This window comes from Amblyomma americanum, chromosome 5 (genome assembly GCF_052857255.1).
Source record: "Amblyomma americanum isolate KBUSLIRL-KWMA chromosome 5, ASM5285725v1, whole genome shotgun sequence".
Lineage (NCBI taxonomy): Eukaryota > Metazoa > Arthropoda > Arachnida > Ixodida > Ixodidae > Amblyomma > Amblyomma americanum.
In genome coordinates, this window is record NC_135501.1 from 184,988,650 (window position 1) to 184,997,105 (window position 8,456).

The following is an 8,456-nucleotide window of genomic DNA, read 5'->3' on the forward strand; positions in this document are numbered from 1 at the left end:
CGGTGGATGGCTAGTGACCGCGATGCATGTTTGGAATTTTTGCGTTTCGCCTCGATCCAAACGCGGCCGCCGCGGTCGGGTTCGAACCCGGGTGCTCTGGCTCAGCTACCGAGCGCCCTAACCACTGAGCTACCTCAGCGATGTACCAGAATATTTTGCTGACGCACTTTATAGACTATTCTGACCACGGTGTCCGCCCCCTCACGTCGAAACGGTGAGCTCACACACTTCTGCAATTTAAAACACCGTTCGGATCTTTACAATGGGGTAGCGCATGAGCTGAATCACACGTTCTTTAGTGTTAAAACACTATTTAACACGATCCCAGCCAGCAATCATGTGTGAATTCACGGAGGTTTAACTAGGGTAAGCTCGTGTTAGTGCGGAGAAGAGTCGCGCGAGCTGTAGCCAAGCCTAGCATAGCAACAAGCCATGCAGAAATAAAATAAATATTGCCGTGACTGGGTTTCCAACCCGCGGCGGCGCGAAAACATCAGCTTCGCTGGCACTGCACGAGAGTACTATGCTATCGCAGCAGCCGACCGTGCATCGTGTTAAAATGCAACACACTCTCGCGTTGTGCATTGCACATCGTCATCTTTGTCAACTTACATCTGCGGTGCGAACAGATCAGATCAGCTTAACCTCGATCACAGCTAAACCTGAGTCTATTATCGTCGACAGACGTGCCCACGACCCAGAAATGAGCCACCCAGGCAAGAACATATGCTTTCGCAAGTCTAGTTGGGTGAACTATGTTAAAAAGCCGCCATTTTTTATGCTATATCTTGTGGGCTTTCTAGAAATGCTGGTAGAAAGAACCACGTAGGAGCCATGTTGCAACAAAAAACTGAATTGGTTGTTTATAAATCCCCTCTAGAACTTATAAGATGCACACGTGCTTCTAAAATGAAGGCAAAATTTTTGCGTATTTAATCTAAGCTAAATAACAAATTAGGCGGAATTAAAATTAGCGTGAGGAGCACCACAGCGCGGAAAACAATAGGTCTCTGTTTTTTTACGCAGCTGCTTTGATCCGCTTTGTTTAATATCCTTGGCTGAAATATGGCGTAGTTTTCACCCGGTCTAAATCAGCCGCTTTGTTTGTATTTTTGGCTGAAGTTATGTGAAATGCCCTGTACATATATTTTTTTTTTTCAGATAGGCGAGCTAATCCTCCCAAAGCGAGCATGCTGCCAACCCACATCTGCATTTTCCTCTCTTCAGCTTGTTTTTCTCGGAAGCGGATGTGGCTGGCGTTTTTTTTTCTTTTTTTTACTTTACAGCTCTCCTGTGGCGAGAGATGCGTGTCTACTCCTCCGTCATGGAATGTTGAGTGTGGTTACACAGCTGTTCAGCGCAGCAGAGCTCCGCTGAGATAAGCGCTACCGGGAAACTGTCCTTCGAATTTCGTCGTTTTTACGGACAGACACGTGTCGTTTACTGCAGCAATCGCTTGGGCCGCCAAGGCTGCTGCGACAGACCATGTCTTTTCAATTCGACAGTGTCGTCAAGCTGTTGTTGAAGATGATGCGCTGCCCCCAACACGCATAATAATAATAAATAATAATTGGTTTTTTGGGGGAAAGGAAATGGCGGAGTATCTGTCTCATATATCGTTGGACACCTGAACCGCGCTGTAAGGGAAGGGATAAACGCGCATACTCTGTAACCGGCGTAAAGCCCTCCAAAGGCGCTGTTATTACTGCGCTTCTGCGGTGGCAGTGCCGCAAGCAGGCACCAGGGGGTGACTGAAAGTTTCGCCAAAGTTAGTTTAAATTTCTCTCCGTGTTCTCCTCGCGATCTCGCCGCGGAGCACCGACAATGAGAGCCAAAGCATTTCGAGCTTACCCAAATCTCTAGGAACCCGTGAAAAGCATTCTTGACGCCTAGGTGCGAGTGAGTGAGTTAATAAACTTTATTGCTCTAATAAAGGAGTATTGCTGCTTGCCCGAAGATTGCCGATGTCTTACAGGCTGAGCGTGGTTGGCGTCCCTAGTCCAAGGCACCACTGTCCCTGGCCATCCGGCATGCGTGGCTCACTAGGTCTCTTTGGACCTTGAGCTGGCTGCTGGTTAGCCAGTCCTCCCACTGCTCCGCATTTGGCTCTTTGTTACCTCGGAAAGCTACATTGTGTATGCATTCTTATGTAATATGATACAGCGGGGGTGGTTGCCCCCCACCACGGACATGTATCCCTGTACTGCTCCGGATACATCTTATGTAGAATGTGCGAACTTTTATTATCGTGATCATCACTTTCCACTGCCGCGCTTAACAACATCACAGTAAGACTCTCACACAGTGTGGTCTCCAGCTACCAAATGACAGCCGCCGTGGCTCAGTGGTTATGGTGCTCGGCTGCTGACCCGAAAGATGCGGGTTCGAACCCGACCGCAGTTGACGCATTTCGATGCAGGGGAGATTCTAGAAGACCGTGTCCTATGCGATAATCAGTGCTTGTTAAAGAACCCCATGAGGTCAGAATTACGTGGAGTCCTTCACTACGGCGTGCCTCATAGACTGAGTCACTTTGGCCTGATGCATGAGCATGAGATTTTCATGCTCATGCTAAGCTGGAATCAAGGCGTCCACAAGTGGTCCTCTAAATACACAGAGTGGCGCAGAGCTTGAAGAAGGTTGCTGGCCGGTTCGACGTACCTGTCGTTTACTCCGCGCCCAAAACGCTGAGCGGGTTATGCTGGCGGATCGGCCAGAAGAAGAAAGCGCTGTGCGAAAAGAGCCACGGCAAGCATTTCGTATCCTGTGCCGTCGGAGTGGTGTACGAGATCCCACTGACGTGTGGAAGGGTCTATATATAGGCCAGACGGGTCGCTACATTAACGATCTCAGATCACGGGAGCAAGAGAAATCGTTAGAAAACGGAGGCGGGTCGAATTTGCCCCCCCATTGTAAAGATTGCAAGTGTGAGCCGGTGCTTAACGGAATAAGGATGCTGGGCAGGAGTCGCGATCAGGTGACACGTGGAATACTTGAGGCGTTTTTGATCAAAAAGAAGGGAAGCACTTGTGTTAGCGACTCATCGGTATTCCTCCGTACTAATGAAGTTTCCTTTCTTGACCGTTTTTTGTGACGTCATGTATTGCGCGACTTTGTATCCCTGCATTACTAGCGGCCGTCTGTTGTTTGTATAGGTGGGTTGTTAATATTTTGCTATTGTTTTTATTTTTTTATTTTGTGTCGTTTTTCGGTTTCTGACTTTTTTTTCTTCATTTGTTTGACTCTGCTTTTGCTACGATTGTTATTTGTTATCGGTTTTTTACTTTCTGACTGCTTTTGCTTCTCATGTATGACTCTGCTGTTGCTACGATTGTTTGACACCGCTTTTGCTAAGAGATGGTTCCTCCTTTTCGTTTCTAATTCCTTTTATCAGAATCTGTTAGTTTATCTGCACTGGTTAAAGTTTCCTGTCGGCTTTTTTCTGATGTAGCTGCTTTTTATTCCACTTGCTGGGTTCGGAACAATCTTACGATGAGTATAATGCTTGAACTGAATGTTTAAATACGCCACCTTTCCGTGCAATAAACAGTTCGTAATGTGCGCATGTGGTGGCTCTTTCTTGTTAGTGTCCTTGTTGCGCCGCCGTTCATTTCATCATACCCAACTTTTGCATCTGCTTTGGTTGTTGAGTTCTTGCTTTAGATAAGCAATCTACTGTATTGAATTTTCTTTAAATAAAACAAGAACCGGTGTAAATATATTGACCGTAAATGGCAAGTTAGTTCTTGCCATCTTGTTATACACGTACTTCCACCATTTCTTCTCGTTCTTCCCCCAAAGTGGTCGACTGCACTTTCGACTATCTTAGGTTTTTCGTTTAGTGTAATTTCGTTTAGTTTATGGGGGTTTCATGTCCCAAAGCTACTCAGGCTATGAGGGACGCCGTAGTGAAGGGCTCCGGAAATTTCGATCACCTGGGGTTCTTTAACGTGCACTAACATCGCACAGTGCACGGGCCTCTAGAATGTCGCCTCCATTCAAGTTCGACCGCCGCGGGCGGGATCGAACCAGCGTCTTTCGTGTCAGCAGCCGAGCGCCATAACCACTGAGCCCCCGCGGCGGCCTATTCCGAGTTATGTTTCTTCAACCGCTGTTCTTTGTAAAACACGTACATCGAAAAACTAGTCGGCCTATATTCTTTGACACACTTTCTTTACCACGTCTGTTCTAATGTTTAAACTTGGTGGGCCGCGTGTGGACAAGTAGACGGCCACAAGTATTTTGTGAATGACCTGTAGCTCCTTTTCAGGCTGGTGTTTGTACTCACCCATAGGATAGAGTGTTTTTAAGGTTACCGCGAAACCTGTCAGTGCCGAGCGATCACAGCGATCACGGCATGGCAGCGAGCAAGGTGGCGCCATCGTTTCGTGCCTATCCAGCTTAGCAACGGCGGTGCCCGCTCGATTCCGTGGCAACGGCACTTGATTTTGTAGACATAAGCAAAATCTGTGTGAAAAGGTGACGTCCTTTTGTCTGGTATTAGTGCGCTTAGAGCAGATGGTTCCGCCGAGCGCGAACTGATTATGGTTCCGCCGAGGCAAGTTTTTTTTTTTTTTTGTCGAGGAGATCCGCTGAACTCCGAGCGGATCAAGTCTTCATCACGAAGAACCTGGGTCAACTTTGGCATATCCCGGCGGAGTAGCCTAGAGCCCTTTTTGCGATCAATTCATTTTTTTTGTTTTACCAGGCGGAAAGTTCCAATCAAGAGTTTTGTAACTTTAAATACATGTTTCTGACATCATGGCGCATAAAAACGAATATGTTTGTTGTTTTAATCCATTTTTGACTCAATATAAAAATAATTTTGTTAATTTGTTTTCGAGTCACTTCAATTTCACCCCCGAAAGATTTGTTTCCTTCGTAAGCAATACCTGTTATCTTTTTAATTTCCAGCAAGAAAAATATAACTCATTTAGCTAACTTAAAATGCTCTGCGATAAAGCAAAAGTGTTATATTTATGGGGGGAACACATGTTTCAAACGCACCAGCGCAAAAACGACTGTTGACACCGACTACGGCGCCCATATGCGTGCGCCTAGTAAGCTTGAAAGGATTGCACAACATGCACACTCATCAGATAAAAATAACTTTTGGGGAGATTTCACTTATTTATTCTGGCCTTGAGTCAGTTCCAATAGAGTGCACATTGCGAGTTTCCTCTTTTTATCCCGACAACGAAAAGTCTCCGAAACTTGTGCCCAACGATTGTGGACAAAAACATTTTTAAACGGGAAAGAATAGATAAACGCAATTTATTCATATATTATAAGATTTCACTATAACAATCTACATACCCGCTGATGTCTTGTAAGCCGCCACGCTTTGTTTTGCTGTTACCGTTTTTGCTATCGTCAAAGACATTCCCCACTGGTTTTCTATGGCTGCCTTAATTGCTTTTTGCGAGGGATGGAAAAACTTTGGCAACTTTGGATGGAAAAGATTTTGCTTCTCATCGGCAGTATGCACCATTATCTTAAATATTTTCATAACAGTTAATCGAAAAGTTCAAGTAACAACGCAAAAAATACAGGCGGGACACATAGAGCAAAAACGCACGAGTGATGATCACGTTCGCACAGCATCATCTTGCGGAATGCGGGCAGAGGGAATTGTTGACTAGCACACGTGCCTTTTTCTAGCGTGATGTAGTCACATTATACGGTTAAACGCCGTTGGGCACAGGTCATTTCGCGGTGATGTCGAGTCACCACTTTCTTTCAGTGGCAATGATGACTATTACGTGTTGGATGTATGCGATGGATTTTACTATTAGTTATTATCTGATGATATCGGATGCTTCTTTCATGCGGACCAAATTCATAACGTACTAATCTGCCTACAACTTTTCTTCATATATGATTGTATACCCGGTACCGTAATGACTGCTGTTACCACGAAACTGAACCTTACTGACGTCACACCTGCGCCATTTTAAAGTTGAGCCTCCAATAGTCCGAAATTACTCTTTTCGACAATACCATATGTCGAGAAATTTCGGACCAAAATTTTGAAAATAAAAAAAAATTCATTCTTTTAGAGAGTTTGCATTGGGTGTTTCCGTGGGGAACGCTTTTGAAGATAGCAAGAACCTTAACAGAAAAAAAATTCAAGACTGCCGTTGTGTGATCAGCAGATATGTTGATTTTTATAGCGACATCTTACATTATACGAAAAAAATGCGTTCATAAATGGTTTCCAATTCAAAAATGATTTCGCCCAGAATTACTGGGTATGCTCAAAGTATTCCGAAGCAGTGAGCCTCTTAATATTGAAGTCATTTTTTTCTGGAAGCATTGCGTCAAAAACATATAGCGCTTACCGCACATGCACAAATCCCTATATCAGGACTGTGAAGCCGCCTTAGAGGCTTCGTGCAACCTCATTATCATGCGTTAGCGCCGTTCCCCCCCCCCCCCCCCCCCCCCCCTGCCACCGCTCACCCCATATGCAACCGTCAGGTTCTCTTGCGCTTGGATGGCTTGCTTGAGAGTTAGAGTACGTGGCAAGGGAAGAACAGAGGATGGGTAACAGTTGCGTTCTGCTTAGATATCAAGGCGGGACTAGGCGATGGCCCTTTTTTTCCCTTGCTAAGCGGTATAAGGAGCGAACCGTCACCTGGCCCGCTGTTCATCCTAGAACAGTGTGATAAATTTATTTTTCTGCGCCGCTGAGTAAGGAAGATACAAAAAAAATCCACCTGTGTCACCTTTATTGTAACTGATATCAACCTGCCATGTGTGGCACGAGGCCGAAGTGTGGTACACGGTACAATTTTCCGTCGTCCTTTCATGCGCGCGTGTGGGATGCTGGCGGACACGTTCCATCTTTTGCGGTTCAAAGCAATGTCATATGTGAAGCGATGTTCTGTGCGCAGCAGATGGGCCCCGTGTCAACTTTCATTTTTTTTTTGTAAAGCATGGCTCCCACAGCCGCTTGCCTCGAAATGTGATGGTCTGTTTTTAGTCGCTCATGGCTCATATTGATGCTCTTAGAAAACTTAAAACGGCAAAAGGTTTGCCGCATGTGCTAAAAGTAAGCCGGAACAATTTTTCAGTACTCGGGGGGATACGCTGAGTAGATGAGCGACGGCTCATAAGTGAAGTACTAATCGGTAAATTAGTTAAGGCACTAAACGCACTGAAATACAAGTCGTCCCCCGCCTTTGGTTACCATGCTGCTGCAGAAAATTTACGCGCATAAGGCGGTGAAAGGGGAGGGGAGGACTTGACAATATTTGCAGGGAGAGCTGAATATGGTATATCTCCTCCGGCTGCCGATTCTTATCTAACAGCTCGAACACTTGACCACTCAGCGCGCGAAACTCATGTGGCGCCGTTGAAAACCACTCCTGATTGTTGAAGCTGGCGGCGTCACCAGCGATCACGGAACACTCGCGTTTAATCCGTGGATTAAGTAACCATTTCCACAAAAAAATGAGTTTCGATTTAGCGTGGTCGGTCCTCTCCTTCTTCCCGCTCACTGTCCTCTCCCTACCCTTTTAGTTCCGCTAGTCGCAGCTCAGATGCTTCAGGCTTCAATGGCAGATGTCGCGGATAGCCTCTTTTTACTGTAATTTTTATTTTACTATAAACCACAATTAATAATAGTATATTAATGCGAATAAGGTGCACTATAGAACTTCGTCCTTCACTTCAGTTTTGGCGTCGTTTCGGGGGCGGTTTTCGAGGCCAAGCGGGCTTGAGACAGATTGGCGAAATCGGCGAGTGCGGGCCTTAGTGTCAGCGCGCTATAAATGGAGGCCACATGTAACTTCCTCCTAAGGGTACGACGGGGCAGCGATAATGGGTTAATGCCCCTATGTGCGGAATTGTACATCTTCCTACTTTATATCCTGTCACGTATTATAGAGTAAAATGCCCAGTTGAACTCTAGGCATCCGGTAGATACCTGTTGTAAAGCGGGACTGAGCCTACATATTTTCTGTGTTTACATAGCGCTATGAGTTGAATCGCTAACACTCTCGAAAGTCCTCACGCTCATGCGATTAGTGGCGTCTACCTTCCTGCCCCTTTGAATGTGCAGGTATTTGTTTCATTTACAGAGCTCATAGCGCCCGCAGCCTACTGGGAAGGCAAAGCGACACTTAGGCGTCACATGAGCACAACCCCTCTACCGGCAACCTTTTTAGCAGCAAGCTCCAGCCACTGGGCGTTCGCACGAAAATAGGTCGAGGCAAAGCTCGTTAGAAACAATTTATCAGCCTCACACGTACAAAAACTCTATTCCGAACGTAACAGTGTGCAATCCGGATAGAACAAACTGCAGAATGCTTACTGTAACCGTCGGTCGTCCCACGACTCGGGGGTAGCGTTGGGCACCAGGGGAAATCTAAGCGCGTCAATCGGCGGTCCGTGCAGAAGACCTCCCGCAATCGGCGCATTTTATTGCCTACCCACTACTGCTTGGAGTGGGA

General features: G+C 46.1%; 1 protein-coding gene across 2 annotated transcripts in view; it reads right to left on the minus strand.

Annotated features, from left to right (window-relative positions):
• LOC144133176 (amine sulfotransferase-like) overlaps positions 1-8,456 on the minus strand; it is a 34,707-nt gene extending 26,251 nt beyond the window's left edge. Inside the window, exon 1 of one of the 2 annotated variants that reach the window (XM_077666060.1) lies at positions 8,318-8,456. The gene's annotated coding sequence lies outside the window, so the exon portion shown is untranslated. The remainder of the gene's footprint in view (positions 1-8,317) is intronic. The other variant, XM_077666061.1, reaches the window with a different exon arrangement.